We start from the raw sequence: 12,825 nt of genomic DNA on the forward strand, positions 1-12,825 counted from the left end.
ACTAGTAAGATTCTTTCACACACTGTGTCTGGCACAAAATAAAAAATTATTAGACATGAGAAAAGCTGCAATATTTTATATAATATATATTTTATATTATATTATATTTTCTGCAAGACATGAAGAAAAGTTGTAACCAATATTCAAGAGAAGAAAAACAATAGATGCAGGCTCACAGATGATTCAGACTATTGGATTCAGTAGACAAGACCTTTAAACTAACTGATTAATTGGTTAAAAAAAAGAGAGAGAGAAAAAAGAGAAGGAAATGGATGAAAAGATGGAGGATTTCAAAAGAGAACTAGAATCTATATAAAAAAATCAAATGGACATCCTAGAAAAATTAAGTATCTGAAATTAAGAAAAATACAAGGCCTGATATTAACTCACTGGATGGGTTCAATACCAGACAGAGCAAAAGACAGGATTAGTAAACTTAAAGATAAAGGTCAATGGAAAACATTCACGTTAAAACTCAAATAGAAAAGGGGAAAGAAAGAAAAATAGATCGTAAGAAACATGAAGAATCTCCTGACCATTTAATTGGAGAGCCAGAGGGAAGGAAGTGAGGACAGAAGAGGACAGAAGCAATATTTGAAGAGACAATGGCTGAGAATTTTCCAATACTGATGAAAGACATCAACCCTCAAATTCAAGAAAGTCAGCAAACCAAAGCAGGATGATATAAGGAAAACCACACCTGGACTTGTGAATGTCAAATGTTTAGTACAAAAAGCTGGCAAGCACTGAGGAAGTCATGTAGCCACCCCCAAACTTAGTCTAATACAACTTAGCCCTCCCTATTCTTGAAGAGGTTATGATAAAGAGGACAGTGTGGGGGTGGACACCCTACTCAACAATAGTGTACATTCTTTAGCGGGATTGTAGTCACCCTGCTCTTGACCAAGCACAGGAAAATTCCACAATAACATAAATTTGAATATACTATGATGGATCCTTGCCTCCTGGTTTCCACCTAGCCACTGATCTCATTTCATTAACCTTGTAATGTGATTCTACATTTTATGCGATAAAAAAATTTTAATCCCAGTAAGAGTTTTATGATAGTTTACTAAAGTCAGGGGGAAAAAATACAACCATAGTATTAAGACTGATGGAGTGTCAGAATAAAATGGGACTTTAAAAATAAACAGTCCAACCCTTATGTTAGAGATGACAAAACAAGCCCAGAGCATTAGAATGATGTGCCCGGCCCCACAGCTATTTAGAAGCCTCCTGGGAACCAGAACAGCAGTGTTTCTCTCTCCACATAGTATAGTACATATAGACTATGTATTTATACATCAGTAAGTATATGTTGGGAAGGAAAACACACATTATGCAACATATTGGGAATATAATATATAAAATATTTTAGACTATTGTCTGTGATATTAAACTAGCTCTTTTAGAAAAACAAAGCATGAGTAACCTGTAAATGCTATCTCAATTAGTACCCTATTGCAAGCTGTTATAATTCCTTGATTTGATAAATTATTAACAGATAAAAATATTGATTATTCTAACTCAAAATTGTCATGGTCTTCTAAAAAAACTGTGGCCACTTGAATTGATGTTGTCATTTTAAGTAAGTAGCAAATGCAATACAGAGATTCAATAAGAAACTGATCTATAAATAAGTGAGATGTGAACTAAATCTTCTGTTCTCTGAAAAATAAAAGGTAAAGCATGCCATAAGAGAAAAACTTCTAGAAGATATTTTTTAACATAAGTGAAAGTCCTATTTTCATAAATAGTAGCACACCTGTTATTTTGACAGAGGATTACTCGAGTTGTGGATTTTTCATGCCTCTGTGTCAATGGCCAATCTAGAAGTGGCACAAGGCAGGAGGTTTTGAAAACACATGAGAGTTCATAAAGAGGCCAGAGGGGGTCTTAAGGCCCTTGAAGTGCTTCCTATTCCTTTAGGCTTTTTGGTCACTTAATAGTTCATTTGTATCTCTAGGATTAGTAGAAATAAGCTTGAATGAGGTAAAATGTTTATGTTTTCTTTAAATACTTCAAACAGCTCTCTTAAAACATACAGATGTGTGCTAAAATAAAGTTCTGGAAAAACTCAAATCTATCCATGGTTACTATATTATCTCTGGAAAATTGGGGTCACTTCACGTATGTTTCAACTAATCTACTACCTGTATATTGGAACAATACTTCCTCCTAATGAACTCTGGTCCTTAAAAAGGATCCTTTAATAGGTAGTAAATCAGAAACTTTTAAATTCATGTTTCCACTCTGAATAGTTTGTAGCAGCTGGAAAAGCACACAAACATTAAGATTGGGTAAACTACTACTACTGTTTCTCAGTAGGACTATAGCTTCAATTTTCACACATGGTGAGGGAGAACACAGATGAACAGCCTCAATCAATCAGATCTCTTTTCACTTCCTGACATTCTCCTTTTCCAAAAATGCCTCTTAAATCAGATGCTAGAGACAAATCAATGGCAAATACTCAAGGGTGCTCCATAATGAGAAGGTTCCCCAATGCCCAAGGGTATCTACAACAGCTTCCAGAATGAAGGAGGAGGAGAGACGTTTCTCCTTTCACCAGGACTGAAGAGCAATGCCCCCATCCCACAGCAACAATGGTACTTCATCACTACCAAAAGGAAACTGGGGCCGTCTTAAACATGCTTTGGATAAAAAAGGATAAGGAGAGAGGACTTGAGGGGAGAGCCAAAGGAGGATGCTAGGAACCAATGGACCATCTTGGTTAGGCTCATCTTAGATGCAAACAGACGCAATTTGTCAGGGTCAAAACTATTTTCCCTACTGGGGACCTACGTGTAATCAGCCCTCTGGACCAAGCCTGGTCTAATCTCATATTCCTGCTCCTAGGTAAGTGTAAAAATGACTGCAATTATTCTCCTCTATCTGTGCTCCTTGCAGCATGAGTGCATCTCCTCCCTCAAGAGAAGGAATCTATTTCCCCACCTCCTGAATCAGGGCTGGCTTTGTGACTTGTTTCAGATAACAGAATTCAGAGGGCACCACCTTGTGCCAGTCGCAAGCCTAATCCTCAAGAAGTCTTGCATGCCTCCGCACCCTCTCTTAGAACTCTGCCACCCACAGTGTTAACAAGGCCACACTAGCCTGGTTAAAGATTAGAAACCGTGTGGAGAGGAGCTGAGGCCATCCTGGAAGATCCAGCCCCCAACCCGCCCAGCAAAAAACCTGCCCAGATCCAAAGAACTGCCCAGGTGGGTCCTGCCCAAATTGCCAACCCACGGAATCAAGAACTAACTAAATGCTGGTTGTTTTAAACCACTAACCAAGCCAATACTGTGGTGGTTGGTTGAGCAGCCAAAGCTAACTGATATAGTAAGGAATAGCTTCTTCATGAATTATTCATTCAGTGAACATTTGTTAAACACCTTCTATATTTGAAGTAGTGCTCTGGGGGTACAAAGATTAATCTGCGATAGTGCCTGCAATTACGGAGTCATTCCCCTAACTGTGAATAACAAGGTCTACTTAGAGGATACAAAGGCTCAGTCAAAGAAGAGGTCACATTTGAGCTGGTTTTTAATGAAAAACCAGTAAGTCACCAGCGGACAGGAATGTACATCAGAAGTAGAAGAAACAGCATGTGCAAAAGCACATATGCAGGAAAAGAGCTCAAGGAATGTTCTAGGAATGGAAAACAGTTTAAGACAGATGGAGTGCGGGGAGGAAATGGCAGATGACAGAGCAGGAAAAGCAGGTTGAAGGCAAATAATGAAGGGTGTCATACTGTAAATCATGCTACGGGATCTGAATGCCTCTTGTAGGCATGGAGAGTTACACATCATTTTTTAAGTGGGAAATGACGTGATTAAATCTGTGTTTTAGGAAACGAAAGCTGATGACAAGTGGGGGATTAGAGGCAAGAGTAAGAATCAGGGAGATGAATTGGGAGGCTATTATTACAATCCTCAAGGAGACCTGAACGACGAGGTAGCAAATATAGGGAAGAGAAGATGCCTCTGAAAGATGTTTCAGAGACAGGAGAAGGATCCAGCAGCCTTGACAACCACCTAAATATGGGCTGTGAGGGTGATATAAGTTGCATGGGAGGATCAGAGACAGTGCCAAGATTTCTACTTTGGGATCCTAGATTAATAGCAAATACATTCATTAAGGTATAAAAGCAGAAGAGTGGACTGGAAAGGAACACCATAGGTTTTTTAGAAAGGCACCTGTGGTTGTAAATCAACTATACTTCAATTAAAAAGGAAGGAAGGAAGGAAAGAAGGGAGGGAGGGAGGAAGAAAGAAAGGCACCTGTGGGATACCCAGTGGGAAATGTCCAGGAGGCAGAGAAGGATACAGATCTGGACCTTATGCTGAGGAACGGGTGGTGGGAACAGGTGATAAAGACCTGGGGAGTCTTCAGAACACAGGTTAGGAGGAGAGGGCCAGCTCAAGACAGGAGAGTGAATGTGAACACAGGGCCTTCAGGGAAAAGATGGAGCTGGAGAAGAGCAAAAGCTAATGAATGGCAGAATCCCCAGGGACATGGATATTTCAGAGGCAAAGGAAAGCAGCAGCACCAAACAGCAGCAACCCTCCTTGGGGATGGAAGAGAGGAGAGGAAGGATCGCTCAGAAAGTATGGATTACCAATTAAGGAAAAATAGAAAACCATCCCTTTTGCCACATTCTTTCCCCTAGCCAAGTCATCCACGGGGCTCTTCCCTAGGGTTCCTCCCACTTTAGAGGGGCCCTGAGGTCGTAATCAGTGCGGGGGTCGGGGGAGATGGCAACAGGAGCCGCTTGAGTAAGAGCATCTGTGTCCATGTATTTTACTGAAAAACACACTTTTTTTCAAACCCCTTCTGGCACCTGCTGCAGCAAAGAACATCATTAACTTTCATTCTTAGGGTACTTTTTTGAAATCTGCTTCTGGTTAATTTATTGCATCTTCCAAACAGATTGCCTTTATATATTGTCAGTAACTAGAAAGGAAGTTTTTAAAAATAACCCCAAAGTAGGCAAAGATTTCATAAATAGAACATAAAAAGCAATAGCCATGAAAGAAAAAAAAACTGATAATTGGATTCATTAAAAATCATCAAAAGATACTGTGAAGACAATGAAAAGGCAAGCCAGACTGGGAGAAAATGTCTGTAATACATATATCTGACAAAGGACCCATGTGTAGAATACAAAAGAACTTTGACAAAGAAATAAGAAAAAAATCAATCCAATTCAAAACTGGGCAAAAGATTTTAGCAGGACTTTCACAAAAAGATATCCAAATGCCAATAAGTATGTGAAATGGCATTTAACAACATTACTCATCAGGAAACATAAATTAAGACCTTAAGGACCACCTCACACCCATTAGGATGGCTTCTATCAAAAAATAAATAAATAACAAGTGGTGGCAAGGGTATGGAGAAACTGAAACCCTTATACACTGTTGGGAATGTAAAATGGTGCAATGTCTATAGAAAACAGTATGGTGGTTCCTCAAAAAATTAAAACAGAATCACCATATGATCCAGCAATTCCACTGCTGGGTATGTACCCCCCAAATTAAAAGCAGGGTCTCAAAGAAATATCTGTACACCCATGTTCTTAGCAGCATTATTCACAACAATAGCCAAAAGGCGGCAGCGACCCAAGTGTCCACCAACAGACAAATGGAGAAATAAAATGTGGTGTATATTCATACAATGGAACATTATTTAGCCATAAAAAGAAAGGAAAATTTGACACATGCTACAACATGAATGAATCTTAAGGATATTATGCTAATGAAATAAGCTGGTTACAAAACATTTAATGGGTACAGTTTCAGTTTTGCAAGATGAAAAGAGTTCTGGAGATGGATGGTGGTGATGGTTACACAACAAAGTAAATGTACTTGACACCACTAACTGTACATTTTTTAATGGTTACAATGGTAAATTTTATGTATATTTTACCACAATTTTAAAAACCCTCAAGGAGATACCACTATGCCCCCACAAAAGTAGCTAAAATTTAAAAAGCCAAAAAAAACCCAAGTGTTGGTGAAAACGTGGAGCAACTGGAACTCTTGGTCGAATTTAAATTGGTACAACCATCTTGGAAAATCATTTGACAATATCTACTAAAGCTAAATATAAGCCTACCCTGTGATCTGACAATTCCACTCCAAGGTATATGCTCAAAAGAAATGAGTGAGCGTGTGCACCAAAAATCATAAGCCAGAATATTCATAGCTGCTTTATTCATATTAGCCACACACTGGAAACAATCCAAAAATCCAACAGGAAAATGGATAAACAAATTGTGGTTTATCCATACAACGGATATACTACTCAACAATAGACTGGAATGAACTACTAATACAGTAACATGGATGAATCGCAAAGACATTATGTTATATGAAAGAAGATATACACACACACACACACACACACACACACACACACACGAGTCCCTTCTATACGATTCTATTTATATGGAGCTTAGCAACTAACAAAACGAGTGGATGGAGTTTAACAAAAACTACAATGTGAAAACAAAATCACCATGTGGTCACCTTCAGGTTGGAAGTGGGATGAAAACTGACCAGAAGGGGAAAGAGAAGGACATCTTCTGGGGTGCTGTAAATGTTCTATGTCTTGACCTGGGTGGTGGTCCCACGGGCATATACACATGTAAAAATTCATTGAGCAGTACACTTCAGATTAATGCATTTTACACACTTTATTGTATGTATGTTATACCTCGAAAATAAAATATCTCTAAAGCACCTGATGTCTCTATAATGAGAATGCTATCATTCCGAAAAGGAATAAAATCTCATCTTTGCTCCTTTCCTTTCTGACTTAGAAGATTAGACCCTATTCCTCTTAGCCACACTGAGCGATGATTAGTTACTTCCCAGTTTAGAGTCAGATAATGAATCTAAGTCCCACGCAGTGCAAATTTATGTGTTCCTAAATGTCCAAGAGCTTTCCTGAAGCCACTCCATACCCATGGGATCTTTCCAGTAAACAACCTTCCAGTCTTTAGTTTAGTCTATACTTTTTGAGTCAGAGCTCCCGATTTGCTTTCTACTGATAAGTGTCCAATTTGATCTTTTTAAGCTTCAAGAACAGCATCTGACTTTGTTTTACACCCTCATTGGCAGGAGCTAAACAAATCCCTCCTCAGCCATAAAGGCAGAATGTCAAAAATCAAAAGATATCTCCGCATTCTGGCATTGGATGAAAGCATACACCCCCTAAGGAAAGAGAAAGCTTCATCCTCTTTAACAGCCATTTTGATGCCTGCTCCTTGTACAACCAATATGATAATAACTTTAGCTTCCCCGTGAAAGCATCATTAGCTATGGCCCACAAATCTAAGGAAAGAAAATTAAAATCCACAAAGGTGAACTTCCCCCACCCCCATACCCACTTCCTCTACCACTCATAACATACCCAGTGGTTGAAAAAGGGCCTTAATATGCAAAACCTTATATTTTAATGATGACCAAAGGCAAATTCTTTTGAATTGTGTCACAGTGAAAAACTTTCTGAACTTGAGAACTTGACTGTCTTTGATCCCATATTAAACCTGTCATTAGTTGAGTCAAGTGGGTGAATTATGAAGGTACCTGTTACATATTGGGCTTGGAAAAGCAGCAAGGTAGGAGGAGAAAAATGACAAGCTGGTTAAAAACAGAAGGGCTGGTTTAAAAGAAGCAGCCTAGGGAATTCCCTGGCAGTCCAGTGGTTCGGACTCTGACCTTCCACTGCAGGGGGCACGGGTTCATTCTCTGGTCTGGGAACTAAGATTCCCACATGCCACCCGGTGCAGCCAAAAAAAAAAAAAAAAAGAAGCAGCAGCCTAATGCATCGGTATTCTGATAAGTGAGATGTCAAGTCAACAGTGAGACACAGATTTTATAAAAAGCAGATACTATTATGTCGACTCAGTAGGGTGGCTTGGGTAACAGTGTCCCAAATTAAATTATTCAGAACAATTTGCAGTTTTATACAGTTTCAGGAAAAGTGTTTTTAAAAGCAAGCATCAAGCAACAACTGGTTAAGTGCAAAGCCACGTGGTCACAATGGGAAACACAATGCCTCATTTTTAGAGCAGTAAAAAGTAACGCAGTATAATGACGTGCAGTATTTTTATTTAAATACATCGTCTGCAATAGAATACACTTGTTTTCTCCTTTGAGAAGACCTCAAAGTACATTTCACTTCTTAAAAGTCGATATAAATGTCAAGATACTGGAATGCAATAATTTTAAAGCCAGATAGGTGGATTAATTGTTCTACATACCTGTGGTTTTTCAGGTCCCTGTGCTTGCTTACTCGGGTTCAGTCTTATTTTTCCGAAAGCACTTCTAGAAGCTCCCATCTTGGCTTCTACACTGCCACCTGTAGACATAAAAGAGAAATAAGCCATGTATTTATTCATCAACCATGCATCTTTTCTAGGCATCTAACAGGGACAATTGAAGGGAAAGTGGCAAAATATTTGCTCCAAGAGATAAAAGTGTTCTCTCTCTTTTGTGTGGAAAATTTGTAAGGAGTCCCTCTCGCCCAACGGTTTGATAAATTATTTAGAAATCGAACCATACATAAGTCTTAGATCAACACCACTCTGATCAGTTCATTAAAGGAAGAGATGGAGTCACAGAACCCATTCTCATGCCAACCCTACAACCATTTCAAGACCTGTCTTTTAATATTAGAAGACAACTTGACCACTTTGTTAATTGGGTAATTAAGAATTCTGTAAATTACCGCAAAGAAAAGAGAGAGGGAGAGATCCAGGCAAAGATTACTCTGTCGCACGGTGGTAAAATGTCTATTTAAAATAATAATGTTAATTCTAACACCAACTAGAGCTTTGTCCGATCTAAAACAGTTAGGTGGGGTATTTTCATCCTAAAGCCCTATTCTTGATTTGAATGTGGGTGAGTGCTGAAAGGTCTTTCTGACACCCCACAGATTTTCATACAGGTAGGTCTTTTTTCTTAAAAAAAAGAATAATAAAAATCCATGAGCAGAACAAGTAACGAATAAAATCCATGAGCAACTATCAGTCAAAGCAGCCATGGGACGAGAGGGATGTGTCTGTGTGTGGTGTGCGTGAGAGACAGACAGACAGACAGACAGACAGACACACACACACACACACACACACACACACTGAGATCCCGGAGTTGATTTAGAATAACAGACCGAACCAGGGTGTGTGTGTGGTGTGGATGTGTGTGACAGACAGAGGCAGACAGACAAGCAGACTACGCCAGGGTCTGTAGTGTGAAGTGTGTGTGTTTGTGTGTGTGTGTGCGTGTGTGTCTGAGAGAGAGAACACAGAGAGAGGACAGAGAGACAGACAGACAGACACTGAGATTCCAGAGTTAATTGAGAATAACAGACGGCACCGCACAGCTTTTTGCCTCCTCCTGGTCCCACAGTCTATCCAGGACAAGTGCCCCAGCTCCAGCACCTTAAACCAAAGACACAGGCACCACTCCCTACCCCCCCCCCACTCCCATCCCCACCCCCACCCCTAGGCGAGACAGCGCCAGAAGCCACACAGCAAGCAGGCCCGCCGAGCCCGCTACCCGGCAAACCCCGGGGCCTTTTTTAGCCCCACCAGGGACCCGTCCCTACTTACCGGTGATTCACTTTAATGCCCCGAAAGTCTGGTCTGGTTTAAGGAACTGCAGCAAATCCATGAAAATCAAGTCTCCTTGATCCACTCTCCTCCTCCTCCTCCGTAGGACGGACATTCACACACACTCACACTCTCCCTTCCTTCCCAACCCCAAAGGCGCGCTGGGCCATCCCAAGAGGCTCTTTGGGGGGCCCACCAGCGACCAGTCCTGCTCCCACGTGCCTCCTTGAAACCCTCGTCCAAACCTGCACAAGGCGCCAAGTGCATGTACACAGTCAGCCTTCGGAGGGAAGTTCGGCAAACCCGCTCTCCCACCCCCGTCCCCCCATCCACACACCCCCACCTCCACCTCTGGCCCTGAAAGGGCTAGGGAGCGCGCGGGCTCAGGCACCCGCCCCGGCAGACAATACTCGAGCAACTCCTGCCTTCCCCGCACACGCCCCGCCTGGTCCTGCCACCACTCTCTTCTCCCAAGGTTCCTACAGTCCCGCGGGCCCCAAGCAGGGGCGTCCTGATGGATGCTGGGTGTGGATTGGGAAGAGGGGGGCGAACTGCACGCACCACCGAGACTGCGGGCAGGGGAAGGGGGTCGCAGTCCTCCGAAGCCGCTCGGGGGGTCAGCTCGTCAGGAGGGGGTGGGATGGGGACCGCGAACCCCGAGGGAGTGACTCCCGAGGGAGTGACTCCCGAGGGACGCAGCTTTTCCGCGCCTCTTCCCCACCTAGCACAGCGCGCGCGCACAAGCGTGCACCCTGAGGGGCCGTGCACCTTCCTCCGGCCCCCGGACTTGTCCAGCCCTCGTCCCTGAGCTCAGCGGCCGGGAAGGGAGGGCATCCGGCCCGTGGCGGCCCAGGAGGGGACAGAGCGCAGCGGGGTTGCCCACCTGCGCGCAGGGTGGCCGTTGCGGCCGGTGCGCCCGCCGGCTGCGCCGTCTCCGCCGTGTCCACTGCTGGAGGAGGTGGCGGCGGCCTGACCCTCGGCCTCCAAACGTCTCCTCGCTCCTCGGCAGCGGCGGTCCTCGCTCCCCTTCCTCCGTGAGGTTGAGCCTCCCACCTAGCCCGCAGGTTCTGCCACCGTCCTTCAGCCCGCCCGAGCCAGAGCTGTCCTCCCCGCCCCTTTCCCGCCGCCCCGCGCAGCGCAGCGCAGCGCTCCGCCCCCCGCCCGCCCATCCTCGCCCGGGCCCAGCCGGGGGCTGCGGGCCCCGCGCCTCCTGCCGCAGATCCCCAGTCCCGGGCGAAGGAGGGTGGAGGGGTTCCGCCTCCACCCCGCGTTCCTACCCCGCTCCCCTCTCCCCCAGCCCGCGGCGGCCGCCCGCACTCACCCAGCGGCCAAGGGCGTGGGCACCGCGCGCTCTGCCCTCGCTCTTCCGGTGTCTCTTCACTCCCCGCGAGGCACCTTCCACGGCCCAGAGGGTACCTCGTGTCTTGGGGGGAAGGGGGGTGGGTGAAGCGGGGTGGAGTGTGCGCGAGAGAGGAGGCGAAGAAATTAGCATGTCAACTGCCGCGGGATACAAGTTGCTGCCTGTGCCTTGTTTCTGATACATTAAATACCTGGATGTGCTGCTTTCCTTGTTACCACCGCAGCAACATTCAGAAGCATGAATATGAGATTTCCAAGCTAATTGGTTGTAGGGGCTTTTTTCAAATGTAATGATGTAGAAGACAACAGATTCACTGTTTTTTTAAAAAAGTTACTTTATATATATATATGGCCACAGCTCTAATTTTTAAAAATAGCCAAATATAAATAACAGAACAGCTGTGTTTTCCAGAAGCAGATCCAGTGTGTATGCGTTATTTAAGCCCAATGTAATTATTAATTGGGTTCTTTTTAAAGTGTATCGTAGGTATTTCTTAAGAAAACGAGCTCGGGATTTAGGGATTAGGAACCCAAAAGTTTTAATTTGGCTTTTTGCCATAGTTCTAAAATGTCAGTTTCATGGAAATTATTAAATGTGGTTATGTAAAAAAAATGGATCCTTTTTCTTCCAGGTTGGCAACATTGTTAGATTTGGCAAAGAACAGATTTTTTTTTAAAGCCAAGAAATAATACAATTCGTATTCATTTTCTAGTGATGGATAGCAGCTTTTTCTTTAGGGCTTTTCTCTTTGCGGCAAACTTTGTTTCCTCTTACACTTGTTTTCTTCAAAAATGTCTCCTTAAATGTAAACAAAGCTGTAGATACCATGGTTCTTGAGCCTTTGTTTTCTTAAAGGGATAGGAAATTAATTATAATTGATGATCAAAATCAACCTTAGGCTCACAACACTAAATTTCATACTGATTAACCCTGTTTTTCAATTCTGCTTTTAGTCATTTAACCTAACACTTGAGAACCAAGAGTTTTTTTTCAGTTGTATCCTTATAACAATGAAATGCACACTTTAATTAACATTTTGGACCAAAATTAAATTCATTAAATTGACTAATGAAAAGCATATTCGTCGTGCATTTGTTGCTGGGTAAATGAGGACAACGTTGATGATAAACAGCACGCTGAAGAAGAGGCTCTGAAGCAGAGAAAACAGTCTTTAGAAAACCTGATGATCCCCTTTTCAAGGCAAGGATGACAAATACCAGTAATTATGCAAAGAATGACTGCGGCCTCTCTTCCCTCTGCTTTGGTTTTGTGGCCAGGCCTGCATTTATCTCTTTTGATCATCATAATAAAAGTAAAGTAATTCAGCATTCCAGTGGCATTGCTTAGTAAATTAGCAATTTGAAAATGCTTTTATTACCTAATTAATCCAAGTAAATGCCTCTGATAAATCCGATTTTACTCTTACATTTTTTTTTGTGCCTCCGGAGAAACACTTGCGTGAAATAAAAACAGCTAAGGCAAGCTCAAGAACAATTGCCAGCCAGATTTTTCTGTGCTTGTGTGTTGCAATAGAGTTGATATTAAGTAACCTTTGGGTCTTAAATTATATATCAGATATTGGTTGTGAATTGCTCATTGGCTGCTGCTTTAATGAGTTCCTGTGTGTTTGCTTTGCCTTGCTTATTCCCCAAAGCATTTTTGTCTGCCTTATTGAATCTACCTTTGCCTAAACTATTTTCATTGAACTTCTACCAAAGAATCAGGCCCTAATCCATAGCTCACTTGACAGTCATCTTTATCCCTCAAGTCTCCCCTGAGGTTTTTGGTAGGAATCCAGCATGATCAAACATCCAAAACTGGAAAGAGTATTTCATCAGGCCTG

At 42.6% G+C, this 12,825-nt stretch overlaps 2 long non-coding RNA genes across 4 annotated transcripts in view; one reads left to right on the top strand and one right to left on the bottom strand.

The window, feature by feature from the left end:
• LOC309621177 overlaps positions 1-10,719 on the bottom strand; it is a 147,348-nt gene extending 136,629 nt beyond the window's left edge. For 2 of the 3 annotated variants that reach the window (XR_014239784.1, XR_014239786.1), the window contains exons 1-2: positions 10,506-10,719; positions 8,273-8,370 (exon numbers count right to left, since the gene is read on the bottom strand). This is a non-coding gene — a long non-coding RNA (uncharacterized lncRNA). Of the gene's footprint in view, positions 1-8,272; positions 8,371-9,622; positions 9,868-10,505 lie in introns of all 3 variants that reach the window. The other variant, XR_014239785.1, reaches the window with a different exon arrangement.
• LOC309621214 overlaps positions 1-12,825 on the top strand; it is a 632,915-nt gene that overhangs the window by 450,035 nt on the left and 170,055 nt on the right. The window lies entirely within an intron of this gene.

This window comes from Balaenoptera borealis (assembly GCF_965194805.1).
Source record: "Balaenoptera borealis genome assembly, chromosome: X".
Lineage (NCBI taxonomy): Eukaryota > Metazoa > Chordata > Mammalia > Artiodactyla > Balaenopteridae > Balaenoptera > Balaenoptera borealis.